Source organism: Marmota monax, unplaced genomic scaffold, assembly GCF_021218885.2.
Source record: "Marmota monax isolate L192 unplaced genomic scaffold, Marmota_monax_Labrador192_F-V1.1 WCK01_AAM20220418_F8-fsc00021, whole genome shotgun sequence".
Lineage (NCBI taxonomy): Eukaryota > Metazoa > Chordata > Mammalia > Rodentia > Sciuridae > Marmota > Marmota monax.
In genome coordinates, this window is record NW_026695228.1 from 6,929,434 (window position 1) to 6,951,219 (window position 21,786).

The 21,786-nt window shown below is 43.1% G+C and overlaps 1 pseudogene; it reads right to left on the bottom strand.

Moving 5' to 3' along the window:
* Positions 1-12,740: 12,740 nt before the first annotated feature.
* Positions 12,741-14,239, bottom strand: LOC124087546 (folliculin-like; annotated as a pseudogene).
* Positions 14,240-21,786: the final 7,547 nt, after the last annotated feature.

Consider the following 21,786-nt stretch of genomic DNA (forward strand, 5'->3'; position numbering starts at 1 on the left):
CATGGATGGTACAGGCCCAAACCAGGGCATACTGTCTTAAGTTTCCTGTGGTGGAAGAGACTTTTAACTTGGAATAGTCTCAAGGGCAAGACTGGCTGAGAAATTTTTCTGTTCAAAAAGCACCTTGAACCTTTAGCTTCTTCATGACTTGAAGCACAAACCTAAGGCATTTGGTAAAGCCACTATTCTCTAGGAGTTGATCTTTTTAATCCATTTATGACTGATGTATAATTATAACCATAGGTTAAATTAAGCCATTTTGAAAGCAATTAATCATTTTTCCATCCCAGTCTACTAAAAAATTTTTAGTTTTATTGCTAAATAATTTGTGATTTTTTTTTAGCTATTATTACTGAAGACCAATGTGTTTTATTCATTTGTTTGTATTTCTGAGAATTAAATCCAAGGCCTCACACATACTACACAAGTGATCTACCTCTAAGCTACATCCCCAGCCTGCCTCACCCATTCATTTTGTTTTAAATATTTTTTAGTGGTAGATGGACAAAATACCTTCATTTATTTTTATGTGGTGCTGAGGTTCGAAACCCAGTGCCTCACATATGGTAGGCAAGCACTCTACCACTGAGCTATAACCCCAGCCCCTCCCACTTTTATTTTGCTAAAGCTGGGCTTGAGCTTGGGATCCTTCTGCCTCAGCCAATAGCTGGGATTGCAGGCATGTATCCCAGTGCCCAGCAATGACAATTTTTTAAAGTAAGCATAATTATGACTCATACAAGTATGAGAGGAGAACAGGTCAAAGATTTTATTTAACTTATTAACAAATTAGAGGACTAATAAGATGGCATAATTGGTTCAAAGGCCAATTCAACCAATCACGTATTTATATGCAGGCAGTAACACTAAAATGAATTTACAAATTGATGCAAAATTGGCTATCCTGTGGGGAAAGAATTCAATTGTAATTCCACAAATCAAAATTTATTTACACGGCTATGAACAAGAATGATCATCTATAATTTGTAGAATTATAAAGAAACTTAAAAGCCAGGCACGGTGGTGCATGCTTGTAATCCCAACGGCTTGGGAGGCTGAGACAGGAGGATTGCGAGTTCAAAGCCAGCCTCAGCAAAAGCAAGGTGCTAAGCAACGGAATGAGACCCTGTCTCTAAAACACAAAATAGGGTTGGGGATGTGGCTCAATGGTTAAGTGTCCCTGAGTTCAATCCCCAATATCCCCCCGCCACCAAAAAAAAAAAAAAGTAACTCAAAGGCAAGGAAAGGCACAGAGATTCCATAAAATCATGTAGCTCACAAGGCTGTGTTTATGCAATGTCAACCTACTTTCCCCATTGATGAAACCCAGTAATCATTTTGCTCCACTTCAACATCTTTCATATTTTTCCTGTGTTGTCTACTTTAATCTCTGTATTCACAAATAAAGAAAAGGAAGCCTAGTTGAAAATAGCAGTCATTATATTATACCATGAAGTGTTATAGTTAAAGCTCTGTCCCAGGGTTTCATAAACTGACTTCCAGACCACTCACGTATAATCGAATCAAGCCTTTATTGAAGCACACCGGTGGCGGCTGACCAGAACATAAAGCTGTTCCCCTGATCAGCCCCAAACAATTGCAAGGGCACTCCTTATAAGCCTGAAAACCGCAAAAGGGATGTTCAGGGGTCCAGCCAATGCAAGCAAGCCAGGTTACAGAAGCAGGACAGTGCAGTCAAGCGGAGGGAAGCCTAACCAATCACAGTTAGCCCAGTCACCCCAGTTACAGAAACAATGCCCCATTAGGTAGTTCCGTGTTCTTAAAGGTTTCTGTAGCAAAAGGAAAAGAACATCTTGCTCCAGTCATGACTCTTCTACTTGGCATGGTTGTTTTACAGGATGAAGTCATAAACAAAATGGAGTCACATTTGCTCCTACTATCACAAAGAAAGGCAATCTTGTTGAAGCTCAGGGCACCTGCTTCTCCAGGATAGTGCTAGACCTGTGCTTCTAAACTTGACTTCTTAAATTCTTATTGTCATAACTTTCCTTCGTTTCCACATGGCCCATGATCCCTTCCATCGGCCCATCAAAACTGGAGTTTTAAGACTCAATTCACTGCTTCTGCTGGCAGGTGGGGTCTGCATAAGCCACAGCCCTCTGCAGCCAAGAAGTGTTGCAGCTCTTAGTGGTGGTCCATGCCCTGCAGTGGCAGCAGACCCCAGGAGCTCACCATCAAGTCTTCTTCTTTTAGTGTTATGGTCTCATGAATTCAAAGAATGAAATCCACAGAACTGACTGAGTGAAAGAGTAGGGTTTGAAGCTGGGGTTGTGGCTCAGAGGTAGAGCACTCGCCTAGCATGCATGAGGCACTGGGTTCGACCCTCAGCACCACATAAATATAAAATAAAGATATTGTATCCACCTATACCTAAAAAATAAATACTAAAAAAAAAAAGAAAAGAAAGAGTAGGGTTTACTGTAGAAACAGGAACAGAACTTTGCAGAGCAAGAGGGAAATCCATAGAAGGTAACCTGTAGAGTGTGCTAGTCTAGGAGTTTATATAGCACTTGGTTCACTGCTATTGGTCAAAACTTAAGCTGGCTGGGGATGTGGCTCAAGCGGTAGGCGCGCTCGCCTGGCATGCGTGCGGCTCGGGTTCGATCCTCAGTACCACATACAAACAAAGATGTTGTGTCCGCCGAAAACTAAAAAGTAAATATTAAAAGTTCTCTGTCTCTCTTAAAAAAAAAAAAAAAAGATTTAAAAAAAAAAAAAAAACTTAAGCTGATCAGGGTTTGGAAACATACTAACATTATTGGTTAATTCCTCTTTTTTTGCGGGGGTTGGGTGGGATGGTGTTAACCAGGGATTAAACTCAGGGGCACTCTTCCATTTAGCCACATCCCCAGCCCTAGTTTGTATTTTATTTAGAAACAGGGTTTCACTGAGTTGCTTAGTCCCTTGCTAAGTTGGTGAGGCTAGCTTTGAACATGTGATCCCCCTGTCTCAGCCTCCCAAGCTGCTGGGATTACAGGCATGTGCCACTGCACCCAGACTGGTTAATTCTTGAGTCTGGACTTTCATTCTGATCTGCTCCACTTTCATTTTCTCATGGCAGGAGGTTGAGATTCTTCGATGGGTTGCAGTGTTCTATGGAGTGGCCTTCTGCAGCAGGTGCCCCGAAGGACGATAATTCAGTGCACCTTGGCTTCACCTAGGATCTGGCTCATGGTACCTGCATGGTAGACTCCACATGGCTGGCCACACAGGCTGTGCTCACCACCTGCACTCCAACCTACCCAGGGACTCAGGGCCACCACTTTACAGCTACACTGCCACTTCTTGGCAGGGACTAGTGGGCCAGCTGTGCAGTTTGGCAGCCAAGGAGCCATCTCACCATTGCTTTTCAATCCTGATATCATCCATTGTTCAGTCTCCTTCCGACCTTGGATCAGGGTGACGGTCTTGTAACTTTACACATAGCTAATTTCTGCCACTATCATTTTCTTTGCTATTCCATGAATAAAGCCACAGTCTTATATAGTTTCTGTAGTATGTACATAAATTACTTTCTACAGATATATCTGAGGTTTGTGATCAGAGAACAAGGTTCACTTTTAATTCCACAAACAAAAAGCACATTAACACTAAGCATCTTTTTGCACCTTGCTAGTTTCTCATCTTGTTTCCCTGCAAAAGTTAAACAGGACACAAACCAGCAGGTACCTCCCACATTAGGTTTTGGTTTATGTTTTTATGATACAGGGGATTGAACACAGGGCCCCATGCATAGTAGGCAAGTGCTGTACCACTGGGCTACATCCCCAGCCTGGCCTCTCCATTATTTACCAGAGCTCTGTTGTCCCTCACTGAAGCCACCCTCCTGTCATTTGCTCCTTCTCCAACTCCCAGTTGTCAGCATTGTATAATATTCTGCCAAAGGCAATGTTTTTCATAGGGTGGCAGGTGTAATGTATAAATAGAGAGTGTACTTTGGGCCAATAAATACTTCTAATCAAGAATGGTGAGTGGTTTCCATATCTTGGCTATGCAAATAATACTGTAATGAACATGGAAATGCAGACCTCTACGAGCTGCACTATGATTTCATTTCCTTTGAGTGTTTATCCGAGGGATTTCTGGGTCATATAGGGTAATACTATTTTTAATTTTTTGAGGAACCTCTATATAGTTTTCTTTAATGGCTACTAACTTACATTCCCACCAACAGTGTATAAAATCTCCCTTTTCTCCACATCAGAGCCAAGAGTTATCACTCATTTTCTTGATAGTAGTCTTTGGAACAGGTGTAAGTAATACCTCAGAGATAAATGGATAAAGAAAATGACTGGGGTGGACATGACACCTGGGTTCAATCCTCAGCACAAAAGAAAGAAGAAAAGAAAAAAGGTAGTACTACACACAATGAGGTAATACTCTGCAGACACTTAAAAAAAGAAAGAAATGATCATTTGCAACTCCCTTGGTGAATCTAGAGGATACTATGCTAAGCGAAAAAAGGTAGGTACAGAAAGACAGATACTGCATGATCTCACTTTGTAGAATCTAAGAAAGTCAAACTGATAGAAGTAGAGAAAGTAGAATGATGGTTACCAGAGCCCAGGGCAGGAGGTGGTACAAGGGGGTGGACAGGAAGTCAAAAAACAAGACTTGTCTATCTTTAAGTGCTTTGGGACTAGATGTAGGGAGAATTGGGTTGGACTTTTTTCCACATTTTTTTATTGGTGCCTTATAATCATACATATAATGCAGCCTAGCCTCCTTGTTCTGCCCTGTGAAAAAGAATTTGCCGTCCTATCATTCCCTTTAAAAAAAAAAGAAATACATATTTATTGTGTTTCAATATTCTTGCATTATGCAAAGATCGAGTTACAATAAATTTAGTCTTCATGTTATATATAAATAAGCATAGCCGGGCATAATGGTGCATACCTGTAAACACAGTGACTAGGGATTCTGAGGCAGGAGGATTGCAAGTTCCATACCAGCCTCAGCAACTTAGCAAAGCCCTAAGCAACTTAGTGAGACTGTGTCTCAAAATGAAAAATAAGAGTGGCTGGGGATGTGGCTCAGTGATTAAGCACCCCTGGATTCAATCCCAAGTACCAAAAATAAAATAAACACAAAAAAACTATAAATAACAGGAAAACCGCCAAAAACCCCTTCCAGTCCATGAATCCTCATTAAAACTGTATGACAGGATGATGGAATGGCCTTAGATAGCCAGACTCTGAAAATTGGTACTGGCAGCCACACATCATACATGCTGAAAGCAGCAAGGGAAGTGACACAGAATAAAGCCATAGTGGGTCTCAGTGTCACCTGTGAGCTAGGCAAATCTAGTGGGACACTTCAGCAAAGCCTTATCTTTATGTAGGGAGACCAGGGGCTCCTAAGCCACAGATTAGCTCTGCAGGCAGCCACAGGGGAACTGCCCATAAGATTTACCACACAACCTCAGAACAGAAAACTTCAGAGGATCCAGAGACAAGGAAAATGTCTGCTTTACCCCCAAAACCCTTTACACGGCCCTAACGCAAAAGCAGATTACCAAAAATGACTACGGATTGGCCTATGTCCTGAATACTCACAAAGGGAGCAAAACACACACACTCAAACACAAATTTCAGAAAACTCCTATGTAATTTCAAAACGGAAATGTGTGCTAATAAACTCCAAGTGAGGACACATTATTATAGCTGAAACATCTAAGTCAGGACTGGCCCACCATGTTCCTCCTGTCAATTCTGAGATCCTTGACAGACACAAGATACTAGTCCTCCTGACTATCTCCCTCCTGGGTGCACACTGTAAACAATGCTACTGTCTATGGGTCTCCACTGCCTTCTTCAGATGGGACAACTTGATGGATATGGGACAGTGGTAAGAAACACTCCAAAAAACTTGAGCAGAGCTTCCAGCAGTTTCCATTCCCTGCCAGGACACGGCTCCATCCCAGCAGTTCAGAAAACCAACAGCAGTCCCTCCTTTTGTGGATCTGGAGGACAGTCCCTGGACTAGCACTACCATTTTCCAGAAGGTAACACACACAGGCTGTGAGGCTGTGGAGCTGCAGACCAGGGACGTGTGTTACCATTAGGTTTTTTTTTTTTTTTTTTTTTTTTTTTTTTTAATTTTTTATTGTGGGTTGTTCAAAACATTACAAATTTCTTGACATATCATATTCCACACTTTGATTCTAGTGGGTTATGAACTCCCACCTTCACCCCATACACAGATTGCAGATTCACATCAGTTACACATCCATTGATTTACAAATTGCCATACTAGTGTCTGTTGTGCTCCGCTGCCTTTCCCATCATCCACCCTCCCCCCTCCCCACCTCTCCCCTCCCCTCCCCTCCCCTCCTCTCTCTCTACCCCCTCCAATGTATAACCCTAAGGGTCTCCTTCCATTACCGTGCAATTTACCTTCTCTCTCCCTTTCCCTCCCACCTCTCATCCCTGTTAAATGTTAATCTTCTTCTCCTGTTCTTCGTCCCTACTCTGTTCTTAGTTACTTTCCTTATATCAAAGAAGACATTTGGCATTTGTTTTTTAGGGATTGGCTAGCTTCACTTAGCATAATCTGCTCTAATGCCATCCATTTCCCTGTAAATTCTATGATTTTGTCATTTTTTAATGCAGAGTAATACTCCATTGTGTATAAATGCCACATTTTTTTTATCCATTCGTCTATTGAAGGGCATCTAGGTTGGTTCCACAGTCTTGCTATTGTGAACTGTGCTGCTATGAACATCGATGTAGCAGTGTCCCTGTAGCATGCTCTTTTTAGGTCTTTAGGGAATAGACCAAGAAGGGGAATAGCTGGGTCAAATGGTGGCTCCATTCCCAGCTTTCCAAGAAATCTCCATACTGCTTTCCAAATTGGCTGCACCAATCTGCAGTCCCACCAGCAATGTACAAGTGTACCCTTTTCCCCACATCCTCGCCAGCACTTGTTGTTGTTTGACTTCCTAATTGCTGCCAATCTTACTGGAGTGAGATGGTATCTTAGGGTGGTTTTGATTTGCATTTCTCTGACAGCTAGAGATGTTGAGCATTTTTTCATGTACTTGTTGATTGACTGTATGTCCTCCTCTGTGAAGTGTCTGTTCAGGTCCTTGGCCCATTTGTTGATTGGGTTGTTTGTTCTCTTATTGTCTAATTTTTTGAGTTCTTTGTATACTCTGGATATTAGGGCTCTATCTGAAGTGTGAGGAGTAAAGATTTGTTCCCAGGATGTAGGCTCCCTATTTACCTCTCTTATTGTTTCTTTTGCTGAGAAAAAACTTCTTAGTTTGAGTAAGTCCCATTTGTTGATTCTAGTTATTAACTTTTGTGCTATGGGTGTCCTATTGAGGAATTTGGAGCCCGACCCCACCGACTGTAGATCGTAGCCAACTTTTTCTTCTATCAGACGGCGCGTCTCTGATTTGATATCAAGTTCCTTGATCCATTTTGAATTCACTTTTGTGCATGGCGAGAGAAAGGGATTCAGTTTCATTTTGTTGCATATGGATTTCCAGTTTTCCCAGCACCATTTGTTGAAGATGCTATCCTTCCTCCATTGCATGCTTTTAGCCCCTTTATCAAATATAAGATAGTTGTAGTTTTGTGGATTGGTTTCTGTGTCCTCTATTCTGTACCATTGGTCCACACGCCTGTTTTGGTACCAGTACCATGCTGTTTTTGTTACTATTGCTCTGTAGTATAGTTTGAAGTCTGGTATCGCTATACCGCCTGATTCACACTTCTTGCTTAGCATTGTTTTTGCTATTCTGGGTCTTTTATTTTTCCATATGAATTTCATGATTGCTTTCTCTATTTCTACAAGAAATGCCATTGGGATTTTGATTGGCATTGCATTAAACCTATAGAGAACTTTTGGTAATATCGCCATTTTGATGATGTTAGTTCTGCCTATCCATGAACAGGGTATATTTTTCCATCTTCTAAGATCTTCTTCTATTTCTCTCTTTAGGGTTCTGTAGTTTTCATTGTATAAGTCTTTCACCTCTTTTGTTAGGTTGATTCCCAAGTATTTTATTTTTTTTGAAGATATTTTGAATGGAGTGGTTGTCCTCATTTCCATTTCAGAGGATTTGTCGCTGATATACAGGAATGCCTTTGATTTATGCGTGTTGATTTTAAATCCTGCCACTTTGCTGAATTCATTTATTAGCTCTAATAGTTTCTTTGTAGAGCCTTTTGGGTCTGCTAGATATAGAATCATATCATCTGCAAATAGTGATAATTTAATTTCTTCTTTTCCTATTTTTATGCCTTTAATTTCTTTCGTCTGTCTAATTGCTCTGGCCAGTGTTTCGAGAACTATGTTGAAGAGAAGTGGAGAGAGAGGGCATCCCTGTCTTGTTCCAGATTTTAGAGGGAATGCCTTCAGTTTTTCTCCATTCAGAATAATGCTAGCCTGAGGCTTAGCATAGATTGCTTTTACAATATTGAGGTATGTTCCTGTTATCCCTAGTTTTTCTAGAGTTTTGAACATAAAGGGATGCTGTACTTTGTCAAATGCTTTTTCCGCATCTATCGAGATGATCATATGGTTCTTATTTTTAAGTCTATTGATGTGGTGAATAACATTTATTGATTTCCGTATATTGAACCAGCCTTGCATCCCAGGGATGAATCCTACTTGATCATGGTGTACAATTTTTTTTATATGTTTTTGTATCCGATTCGCCAGAATTTTATTGAGGATTTTTGCATCTAGGTTCATTAGAGATATTGGTCTGTAGTTTTCTTTCTTTGAAGTGTCTTTGTCTGGTTTAGGTATCAGGGTGATGTTGGCCTCATAGAATGAATTTGGAAGTTCTCCCTCCTTTTCTATTTCCTGAAGTAGCTTGAAAAGTATTGGTATTAGTTCTTCTTTAAAGGTTTTGTAAAATTCTGCTGTATACCCATCGGGACCTGGGCTTTTCTTAGTTGGTAGTCTTTTGATGGTTTCTTCTATCTCCTCAATTGATATTGGTCTGTTTAGGTTTTCTATATCCTCCTGACTCAATCTGGGCAGATCATATGACTTAAGAAATTTATCTATGCCTTCACTATCTTCTAATTTATTGGAGTATAAGGATTCAAAATAGTTTTTGATTATCTTCTGTATTTCTGAAGTGTCTGTTGTGATATTGCCTTTTTCATCCCGTATGCTAGTAATTTGAGTTCTCTCTCTTCTTCTCTTCACTAGCATCGCTAAGGGTCTGTCGATTTTGTTTATTTTTTCAAAGAACCAACTTTTAGTTTTGTCAATTTTTTCAATTGTTTCTTTTGTTTCGATTTCATTAATTTCAGCTCTGATTTTAATTATTTCTTGCCTTCTACTTCTTTTGCTGTTGTTTTGCTCTTCTTTTTCAAGGATTTTGAGATGAAGTATGAGATCATTTATTTGTTGGTTTTTTCTTTTTTTAAGGAATGAACTCCAAGCAATGAATTTTCCTCTTAGAACTGCTTTCAATGTGTCCCATAGATTCCGATATGTTGTGTCTGTGTTTTCATTTATCTCTAAGAATTTTTTAATTTCCTCCTTGATGTCTTCTATAACCCATTGATCATTCAGTAACCTATTGTTCATTCTCCAATTGATGTATGCTTTTTCCTTCCTTCTTTTATCGTTGATTTTCAGTTTCATTCCATTATGATCAGATAAGATGCATGGTAATATCTCTACTCCTTTATATTGTCTAAGAGTTGCCCTGTGACATAATATATGATCTATTTTTGAGAAGGATCCATGTGCTGCTGAGAAAAAAGTGTAACTGCTTGATGTTGGGTGGTATACTCTATATATGTCAATTAGGTCTAGGTTATTAATAGTGTTATTGAGTTCTATAGTTTCCTTATTCAACTTTTGTTTGGAAGATCTGTCCAGTGGCGAGAGAGGTGTGTTGAAGTCTCCCATGATTATGGTGTGGTGGTCTATTAGACTCTTGAACTTGAGAAGAGTTTGTTTGACGAACATAGCTGCACCATTGTTTGGGGCATAAATATTTATGATTGTTATGTCTTGTTGGTGTATGGTTCCCTTAAGCAGTATGTAGTGTCCCTCTTTATCTCTTTTGATTAACTTTGGCTTGAAATCTATTTTATTTGATATGAGTATGGACACGCCTGCTTGTTTCCGAAGTCCATATGAGTGATATGATTTTTCCCAACCTTTCACCTTCAGCCTATGTATGTCTTTTCCTATCAAATGCGTCTCCTGTAGGCAGCATATTGTTGGGTCTTGTTTTGTGATCCATTCTACTAGCCTGTGTCTCTTAATTGGTGAGTTTAAGCCATTAACATTTAGGGTTATTATTGAGATATGGGTTGTTCTTCCAGCCATATTTGTTTATTTCTGTTACTAAACATTGTTTGTTTTCCTCTTTGATTGTTTCCCCCCCCCTTTACTGTCCTACCTCCCACTGTTGGTTTTCATTGTTATTTTCCATTTCCTCTTCCTGTAATACTTTGGCTAGGATGTTTTGAAGAGATGGTTTTCTAGCTGCGAATTCTTTAAACTTTTGTTTATCGTGGAAGGTTTTAATTTCATTCTCCATCCTGAAGCTTAATTTCGCTGGATACACAATTCTTGGTTGGAACCCATTATCTTTCAGTGTTTGAAATATGTTATTCCAGGATCTTCTAGCTTTCAGAGTCTGTGTTGAAAGATCAGCTGTTATCCTGATTGGCTTGCCCCTAAATGTAATCTGCTTCCTTTCTCTTGTAGCTTTTAAAATTCTCTCCTTATTCTGTATGTTGGGCATCTTCATTATAATGTGTCTAGGTGTGGATCTCTTATGATTTTGCACATTCGGCGTCCTGTAGGCTTCTAGGATTTGGGATTCTGTCTCATTCTTCAAGTCTGGGAAGTTTTCTTGTATTATTTCATGGAATAGACTGCTCATTCCTTTGGTTTGGAGCTCTGTACCTTCCTGTATCCCAATGACTCTTAAGTTTGGTCTCTTAATGTTATCCCATATTTCTTGGATGTTCTGCTCATGGTTTCTTAACAGTCTTGCTGAGCTGTCTATGTTCTTTTCCAGTTGAAATACTTTGTCTTCATTGTCTGATGTTCTATCTTCTAAGTGTTCTACTCTGTTGGTAGTATTCTCCATTGAGTTTTTAAGTTGGTTTATTGCTTCCTGCATTTCTAGGATTTCTGATTGCTTGTTTTTTATAACCTCTATCTCCCTGTATAGTTGATCCTTTGCTTCCTGGATTTGTTTGCGTAATTCGTTGTCGAAGTGATCTTTCATTGTCTGATTTTGCTGTTTAATGTCTTCCTTGATACTCCAGATCATCTGAAGCATGTATATCCTGAATTCTTTATCTGACATTCCATCTGCTGCAGCTGTTACCTCTTCTAAAGTTGCGTTGACCTGCATTGCTTGTGGTCCTTTCTTTCCTTGTCTTTTCATACTGCTTGCGTATCTTTCCTGCAGGTGCGGGCGGCGGCTCTGCTCTCTCCTTATTCCAATTGGGGTGTCGTGGCTACCACGCCGGCAGGTCACTGGGCCTGTTCTGGGAGCTGGTGGCGGCTCTGTTCTGCCCCTACTCCAATTGGGGTGACGTGTCTGTCGTACCAGCAGGCCACTGGGCCTGTCCTGCTGGTCGGTCGCAGATCTGCCCACCTTTCGGGCACGAGTGGAGGCTCTGCTTTGCCCCTACTCCAATTGGGGTGTCGTGACTACCCCGCCTGCAGGATGCTGGGTCTGTTCCTGGCAAGGGAGGCGACTCTGCTCTGTCACTACTCCAATTAGGGTGGTGTTTGTACCCCGCCGGCAGGCTCCTGGGCCTGATCCGCCGGTCTGTTGTAGGTCTGCCTACCTTGAAGGCGCGGGCGGCGGATCTGCCCTGCCCCTCCTACCACGCCTGCGGACCCCTGGGCCTGATCTGCAGGTTGATCACTGGTCTGCTCACCCTGCGGGCACGGGTGGCGGTTCCGCTCCACCCCCACTCCAATTGGGGTCACGTGACCACCACACCGGCAGGGCCTGATCCGGGCGTGGGATAAGGATCTGCTCTGCCCCTACTCGAGTTGGGGTGACGTGTGTACCACACTGGCAGGCCACTGGGCCTGACCCGCCAGGCTGTCACAGGTCTGTTTACCTTGCAAGCGCGAAGGGCGGCTCTGCCCTGCCCCTCCTACCACGCCCATGTACTACTGGGTCGTGGGTCTGCCCACCTGGCGGGTGTGGGTGGCGGCTCCGCTCCGCCCCCTCTCCAATTGGGGTCACGCGGTCACCACGCTGGCGAGCCGCTGGGCCTGCTCCGGGGGCTGGCGGCGGCCCGGCTCCTTCCCTCTGGCTCGAGGACAAATTGAGGAGACTCGGGTGACTGAGCCTCACCCCCCTTACCAGGAGACCAACTGCTTATGTCACCGCTGGTATTGATGAAGATCTCTCCTCCACCGCTTTCTGCTGACATCAGATCTCTGCCATGTTGGTATCCTATGCGAATGGCAGCATTTCGTTCCCCTTGCCAGGCAACCCAAGCAATGGGTGAGTCCTGACCTGCCCTCAGCAGGACCCGGACCGAGACACAGTTTCCGCGGGCTCCCAGCCCCGGTCCAGGGAAGTTCCGGGAGCCGGAACTCGGCCGCTCCGTGCTCGGTGTAAGCTCCTATAAGTGTAGGCTCCAAGAAGCAGCCCCCGCGGGCTCAGTTCCGGGAGCCGGAATTCGGCCGCTTAGTGTTTGGTGTATGCTCTGATAGTAGCAGGGTCCAAGAAGCAGCCTCCGCGGGCTCCGCCACCATTAGGTTTTGCTCAGGCCTGTCATCTGGAACTGCAGCAGCTTGACACTGTCCTCCTCAAAGACAACAAGGATGCTCCAGAGCTTCTGCATGTCCACCTTGGTGAATTTAAAGAGGATCTTCACTTTTTTCATCCATTCACTCTTCCTTGAGGCAGACAAGGCACTGGGACACCACCTCTACAGACAGGTTCTGGTTGGCCTAAGCTGTTTCAATCTCTGTCCATAGACACAGGGCTCCCACTGTTCACCACAAACTCATACTTGCTAAGAGACTGGTTGTCCGCTTGACCAGGTGAAAGGTAGAGTGCATGGCTTTATGCACCTCCATGATGACTGCCAATCTGAAGTCAGCATGTGGGAAGGGATCTGCATGTGTGGACTAAGCCCCAGGAAGATGCCCCAGCAGGCCTCCTGGTACTGAGTGCTGTGTGGGATGATGCAGATACAGCATGGCCCAAGAACTTCAAATACTGATTAGACCAGGCCCACAGCTCTGCTTTTCCAAAGCACCTGGTTCCCATACCAGGCAGGCAAAAATAAGGGGCATTCAGCACCTGTATCGTGTGCTGAAGGGTCTTGAGCACTGACAGCATTTGGAGTTGTCAATTTTCACAGTCTGAGAGTAAGGACAAATCTGTCAGGCACTTGCCCTTCCACATTCTCTAGCAGCACAGAGGCTTTCTCCTCCTCTTCAGCCCACGTTGTCCCCGCTTTCTGATTCCTCTTCTCAGTTGGCGAACTTCTCCATCTGGACCTAGGTATCCTCTCTTGGCATACCCTCCAGGGGCTTCTCTGTCAGCTGGCTGCCTCTGGCTTCAAGAGCCGGACAGAGGAGGTGCGAAGATGCCCCCAGGATGTTGCTGGTCAACAAAGTCAGCTGGCAACATTACCAATCCTTTGGTTCAGGAAGGGTGTTCATCTTCTGGGCTGGCTGCGGACGCCCAAACTGCTCTGCCTCAGTTACCTTGAGGGCTTTGGCTTGGAGCTTACCGATGACCCCTCAGATCTTTCCCAGCAGCAAGGGCCAGGAGTTGTTGATAAACACATCATGATGATAATGATGCTGTACCAGCACTGCAAGCTTCCACCCCGACCAGGCTGTCCTTGATGAAGAAGGTGTGGCTGAAAACAAAACCATGCTGCTTGTCCCCAAAGAAGATGGGGCCTTCACAGACAGGTGGACAATGCTGAAGAGCTGGGGATGGTTGGGGTGCTGGTGACTGATATACTTCATCAAGTTTTCTTTATTGTGGTTCATATAACCCTGGCGCCCTGCAGCAAATGACTAGCTGCTCTCACATATCAGGCTTTTGGGACTCAGCACTGCCCCCCTTGACTGGATTGTGGGCACTGTTACCTGGCTGCTCATTGGGTATGTACTTCTTCCTCCTTAGCCTGCTCTCCGGGCCTAGACTGTCCCCATTCTCAGTGCCCTGGGGCACAGGGGCATGCAGAACTTCTGTTCAGAAGAGAGAGAGGGAGCCATAGAGCTCAGAGAAATGACAGAATCACACTTCCACCATCCTGCCTAGACCAGAGAATGCAAAGTCCTGCCAGGTGAGTCAAGCATGACAACAGCCAGTCATAACTGAAGACCTCATACTTTACCATTTTTCCACTCAATGGTGCACCCTGGCCATGATCTACCCAGTCCTTACTTCCTCAGGCCCACAGTTCCCGCAGCTCTGCCTTCTGCTTTATTAATAAATCAGAGGACAAAAGTAGAAGATATACCCACAGTTGGCAAAGTTGTGAGACTAGACTAGCTGGACTAAGGAGGGAAAACAAGAGACCCATGTGCAGATATTTGGTAGTCCAGACAGAAATAGATAATAGAGGAGTTATTTTTATAGAAAATTACTAATGCACAATAGGCAATCAACAAATACGTACTGAACAGAGACATTGAGATACCCCAGCCAGTGACACTATACAGTTGCATGTGATATTAGACAGCTAAATTCTTTAAATTCATATTGGGATTGGATCCACAATGTTTAAAGTTTAACACTCTTGATCAGATCACTTTCAAAGACACCATCTTAAAATGCCTACCCTAAATGTCACATAATTTGTGCAATGGTACCACCTAGTGGCCAATGGTAAGTTTATGTTTTCAGTTAGAAGTATACAGCAGTCATCCAGGTATGAGCCCTGTGCTGTCCAATATGTAATGCAAGCCACAAGTGTGGAAGGTCCGCAGAGAACCTGGCAGCGTGGAGGGCACTTCCAAGGTCAATTCTGAGGCTGAATGTCAGGTCCTGGAATAGGTGGCAGCAGTGGCTATGGAAAATGGGCAACAGAGGAAAAAGTGTAAAATATGATTCTAGGTTTTTGACCCTAGACGCTTGTAGCTTGAACCTTAAGCTCATCTAAAGATCTGTTAGATGATCCCAGAGACCATGTGGCACTGAGCTTTGTTCCAGGTGCATTGTTCTGAATTCAGGAATGTTCTGACCAGTGTTTACCTGAGATCAGGGAGGGGAATGAATAAAGATGGTTCAGGTAGAGAATGTTTGAATGGTGCTCCATAGTCCTATTGTATATCATTTAACTCCACGTATGATAAGGGTCACCTGGCCTAGCACACATCCAGGTTGATCATAAACACAGAAGGCTGGGTCTAGGAGTCAGCAGTACTGGCCTACTGTGATCCTAGCTTACCTAGTCATAACTATTTACAACTCACCTCACCACCAAGCATACTCACACCCATAGTTATATATTTTTTTTAATTTTCAATTTTTTGAGGTGGGGGGTACCCAGGATTGAGCTCAGGGGCACCCGACCACTGAGACACATCCCTAGCTCTGTTTTTTTTTGTATATTATTTAGACATAGGGTCTCACTGAGTTGCTTAGCACCTCACTTTTGCTGAGGCTGGCTTTGAACCTGTGATCCTCCTGTCTCAGCCTCCTGAGCCGCTAGGATTACAGGTATGTGCCACTATGACCCACAATTTTTAAATTTAATTTTGCAACTCTTCATTTCAAAGAATACCTCTGAACAATTTGTTGTTTTCTGACTCTGTTCATTTCTCTCTGGATCCCTGAGGCATGTAAAATCTGTTTAATTTTTTTTTTTTTTTTAGAATTTTTTTTTTAATATTTATTTTTCAATTCTCGGCGGACACAACATCTTTGTTGGTATGTGGTGCTGAGGATCGAACCCGGGCCGCACGCATGCCGGGCGAGCGCGCTACCGCTCGAGCCACATCCCCAGCCCAAAATCTGTTTAATTTACCCAACAGGATAACTGAACTTGGCTTTCCTTCAATTGGAGTCAACTGTTAGTATTCATCAATACAGTTGCCAAGCAGTGGGTGAGAAAATGAGGCTTCTGGAGATAGCTCAGCCTCCTCTCTATACAGAAGGTCCAAGGAAATTATTAACTATCATTGACAGTTCAGGGATATTTACAACAGTTACTTAACTTTACCCCTTGCAATGGCCCAAGTTCAAAGCACAAAGAAAGAACCCAAAATAATTCACAACTGGGATTTGGACAGGTACAGTCCTGCCTAATAAACTGGGGTTTTCTGAATAAAGCTGGACTGGAGTGAATGACAATAGATTCTGGAAAAATAAATGACCATAAGAAAGAAATCCTCTTCAATTCACCTAAAAGAGTCTGTATTTGGCTTTTCTTCCATCAGAACCCTCTATGGACATACGTCTACACAGTTATCATGAAATAAGAGATAAGGTACATGTCTAAAGATGTTGGTTATAATTTTCTCTCTTGGTGGGGGGTAACTGGGGATTGAACTCAGGGCACTCGGCCACTGAGCCACATCCCTACCCCTATTTTGTATTTTATTTAGAGACAGGGTCTCACTGAATTGCTTAGCACCTCACTTTTGCTGAGACTGGCTTTGAACTTTCTATCCTTCTGCCTCAGCCTCCCAAACTGCTAGGATTATAGCGTGCACCACTGTATCCAGTATAATTCTCTTGGCAATAGTAAAATATTGGAAACTTTCTCAAGGGTCATTGTGGAAGGTTGGTTATAGATCATAGAACATTAGGTAACTGTTTGAGTAAAGGTCTAGAAAACAAACCAAAAGGGCAGAGTATATGAAGAACAATGATTTTCAAGACATTGAACATGAGTTAATGGAGGATTCTTGTGGAATAGAAAACAAATTAAACTCTTTAATGTGGATTGTACAGCCAAGCAGTCTAGCTCCTCTCTGCGGCACGTGACAAGGTTTTACACACACACACACACACACACACACTCTGAAACTGGTAATGAAAAGCCTAAGAAATCAAGAACATGGGTGCTTTAAGCTTTCTACTCCTCCATCCCTAGGATCCTTTACATGCTCTAAGATAACTGCAGGTTCATCATATTTGTATTTGTATTCTAAGCAGCAAAATAGAGAACTGATAAAAAGAGATGTGCCAGCAATCTCTTAAAGCAGTCTATCAAAAGTAGCCATTCAACTCTTCCTGCATCTCATGAGAAAGAACTTGGTCATAAAGCTATACCCAGCTGCAAGGGAGACCAGGAGAATGGGAAATGTTTTATTTGGGTGGTTATGCATCCAGCTAAAATCAGAGTTTGTATAATTTAGGATAATGAAGAGATGTTGGGATAGGTAGCTGACAGTCTACATTAGAAATGTTCATATAAAACTTTTTCTTTCTTTTGTTTTCTTTTTTCTTTTTCTTTTCTTTTTTTTTTTTTTTTTTTTTTTTTTTTTTTTTTGCAGTAGTGCAGGGGCACTCTACCACTGAGCTACACCCCCAGCCATTGTTTTTTGTTTTTTGTTTTTTTTTTAAACAGGATCTCACTAACTTGCCCAGGCAGACCTCAAATTTGCAATCCTCCTGCCTCAGTATCCCAATTAGCTGGAATTATAGGCATTCCCAGCTATATCACTGCTTGCTTTCTTTTTTCTTTTTTAATATCACTGTTTTTTGCTTTGTTTGGTTTTTAGGCAGTATGGAGGACTGAACCCAGGGGTGCTTAACCACTGAGCCACATCCACAACCCTTTTTAATTTTTGTTTTGAGGCAAAGGTCTAAGTTGTTTAGGGCCTCACTAAATTGCTGAGGCTGGACTCAAACTTGGGATCCTCCTGCCTCAGCTTCCCAAATTGCTGGGATTACAGGCATGAACCACCGTACCTGGCTATATCACTATTTTTTAAAATGTAGGGGGAAAGCATAGTTCTCAGAAACTTAAATTGCTTATAAGAGCTGACTGGGAAAAGGGTAGAAAAGAAAAGGATGATGATAGAGTTACATTTCTTTTCTTTTTGCAGTACTGGGGATTGAACCTAGAAGTGCTCTACCACTGAGTTACAACCTTTTTTTTAAATTGGTATTATTTTTTATTTTGAGACAAGTTTTCACTAAGTTGCTGAGAGCCTCACTAGGTTACAAAGGCTGATTTTGAACTTTTTTTTAATATTTACTTTTTAATTGTAGTTGGACACAATACCTTTTTTATTTGTTTTTTTTAATATTTATTTTTAGTTTTAGGTAGACACAATATCTTTATTTTATTTTTATGTGGTGCTGAGGATCGAACCCAGCGCCTCACATGTGCTAGGCAAGTACTCTACCGCTGAGCCACAACCCCCAGCCTGTGGCTTTGAGCCTTTGATCCTCCCTCAACTTCCTGAGAAGCTGAGATTGCAAGTGGTGTCACCAGCTTACATTTTTTTTAATAACACTTACTTTTTTAATACTTAGATTTTTTAATAACACTTTTTGTGGGGTATAGATCACTTAGCATGTGTGAGGTCCTGGGTTTGATTCCAAGCACTGGAAAAAAAAAAAAAGTTAAAAACCTGTTTTATATAGCTCTGACTCTAGACCCATATTAATACTGCATACTCCCTTCATGCTCTCAAAAAAATAAGTTATTCAAACCAATGGAGATGTATGGGGTGAGGGGACTACATGGAATATAAGCAGTAACATGCTGATCTAACTGTATTATAAATAAGAATATTGACTGGGCAGGTGGTGCACACCTGTAAACCCTGTGACTCAAGAGGCTAAGGCAGGAGGGTCACAAGTTCAAGCCTCTGAAATTTAGCCAGACCTTGTCTCAAAATAAAAAATAAAAAGGGCTGGTGATATAGCTCAGTGTAAAGCACCCATGGGTTCAATACCCAGTACCTTAAAAAATAAATTTTAAACAAAAGAATATTATCATCCTGAGTGGGTGAAAAAACAAAGAACTACCTTTATTGATTTTAGAAAACAGTATCTTGTCTGAATACTGCAAAGTTAGAGACAAAAACTACACAATGCTGTAATCTAGTTGGTAAATGTGTTTTCTGTGTAAGTTGGTAATTCCAGCACTACCTTATGTGTATACTACAACTGAATAGATAAGTATACATATTGTATACAAGGGAGAGCCTGCTTTCTCAACATTGGAGAGAAAAAGTTACAAACAAGGAATCCTGTGGTATTGTATTAGAATCAGAGGTCTGGGCATAAAATCAAGGTTTTTTTAATATACAGACAATAGAGAAATACAAGAGAAATTGTGGGGGATGTTTACATGCATGTATGTGCATGTGTGTTAGTATAAATACATTCTCTCTCTCTCTCTCTCTCTCTCTCTCTCTCTCTCTCTCTCTCCCCCCTTCCTCCCTCCCTCCCTCCCTCCCTCCCTCCCTCTGTCTAAACAGTACTAGAAACTGAACCTAGGGCTTCATGCATGCTGGGCAAATGTTCTACTGCTGAGCTGCATCCCCAGCCCTATTTTTATTTTTATTTTGAGACAGGGTCTCGCTAAATTGCCCAGGTTGGTGTCAACTTTGCAGTCTGCCTCAGCCTCCTGAGTAACTGGGATTACAAGCCTTGCTACCTTGCTTTGCATTTTCTAGCTTTTTCCACAGAAAGAGCCAAGAAATAAAGAGACTCCAGTAGCAATGAACACATTTAGAACTCACATATTGGCTTCTAGACACCATTCCTCAGGGAAAACAACCAGGATTCCATGGAGAATTGGTTGATTCAAGGGTTGGAACAGAGAAAACAGAGGAGTCCAGAATTTATTGTGGTGCTACAAGATAAGGAATCACAAAAGGATGGGGACTTGCCAGAAAGACAGGAACCAGCCTGATGTGGAGTTCTGAATGGCCAACATTAGAATAATCTCAATATTAAAATACTGATAGTGTTGGATTGCAATCCATAAAAATCAATAAATAAATGGAAAAGAATTCTTACAGAAGAATTCCAATTAATACCTGTAGGAGGAAAGAGGAAAAATAGAAAAATTAATATTTGGCAAATACTAGAGAACCAATTCTTTTTTTTTTTTAATATTTTTTATTTTTTAGTTATCGGCGGACACAACATCTTTCTTTGTATGTGGTGCTGAGGATCGAACCCGGGCCGCACGCATCCCAAGCGAGCGCGCTACCGCTTGAGCCACATCCCCAGCCCTAGAGAACCAATTCTTGCAGAAATGATGAATGCTAATTTCAAGTGGGTAAAAATTTGAGGAGAAATAGGATATTTGAATAATCCTATAATATCCACTTTGAGACATTTATTAATGGCAATGGGAAAATAACTTCTGAGTGGAGATGCCACACAGACATCACCTTAATTAAATGCTCAAGGTTAATATCACCAGCAATAATAACATGGCATATCAATATCATCAACTCCTTAATATGATATACTAAGAAGGACACAAAATTATTTCTGTACTATCCTTGCCCAAAATGCATAATCTCATTCTAACCATGAGGAAACATGAAACAAACCTAAACCAAAGGACATCCTACAAAATAACTGACTAGTGCTTTTCAAAAAAAGTAAAGGTCAGGCTGAGTATGCATCTCAGTGGTAGAGTGCTTGCTAAGCATATGCAAGGGGAGGAGGAGGGGAGGGGGAGGGGAGGGGGAAGGGGGAGGAGGAGGGGGAGGGGAGGGGAGGGGGAGGGGAGGGGGAGGGGAGGAGGGGAGGGGGAGGAGGAGGGGGAGGGGAGGGGAGGGGAGGGGAGGGGGAAGGGGGAGGAGGAGGGGGAGGGGAGGGGAGGGGGAGGAGGAGGGGGAGGGGAGGAGGGGAGGGGGAGGAGGAGGGGGAGGGAGGGGAGGGGAGGGAGGAGGAGGGGAGGGGGAGGGGAGGGGGAGGGGAGGGGGAGGGGAGGGGAGGGGGAGGGGAGGGGGAGGGGAGGGGAGGGGAGGGGAGGGGAGGGGAGGGGGAGGAGGAGGGGGAGGGGAGGGGAGGGGAGGGAGGGGAGGGGGAAGGGGGAGGAGGAGGGGGAGGGGAGGGGAGGGGGAGGAGGAGGGGGAGGGGAGGAGGGGAGGGGGAGGAGGAGGAGGGGGAGGGGAGGGGGAGGAGGAGGGGGAGGGGAGGGGGAGGGGGAGGGGAGGGGAGGGGGAGGGGGAGGGGAGGGGAGGGGGAGGGGAGGGGAGGGGGAGGGGAGGGGAGGGAGGGGGAGGGGAGGGGAGGGGGAGGGGGAGGGGAGAGGAGGGGGGAGGGGAGGGGAGGGGGAGGGGGAGGAGGGGGAGGGGGAGAAAAAGGAACACTTACCAAAAAAATCCCATAGCCCTCATAATATTTAGTACTAAAAGACTGGATACTTTCCCCTAAATTCAGAAACAAGACAAGAATATCCATTCTCAGCCAGGCACTGTGGCACATGCCTGCAATCCCAGTAGCTCAAGAAGCTGAGGCAGGAGGATCAAGAGTTCAAAGCCAGCCTCACCAATGGCAAGGCACTAAACAACTTAGTGAGATCCTGTCTCTAAATAAAATAGAAAATGGCTGCCAATCTTACTGGAGTGAGATGGTATCTTAGGGTGGTTTTGATTTGCGTTTCTCTGACAGCTAGAGATGGTGAGCATTTTTTCATGTACTTGTTGATTGACTGTATGTCCTCCTCTGAGAAGTGTCTGTTCAGGTCCTTGGCCCATTTGTTGATTGGGTTGTTTGTTCTCTTATTGTCTAATTTTTTGAGTTCTTTGTATACTCTGGATATTAGGGCTCTATCTGAAGTGTGAGGAGTAAAGATTTGTTCCCAGGGTGTAGTGTTAGAGTCTGTAAACAAGTCAAAAATA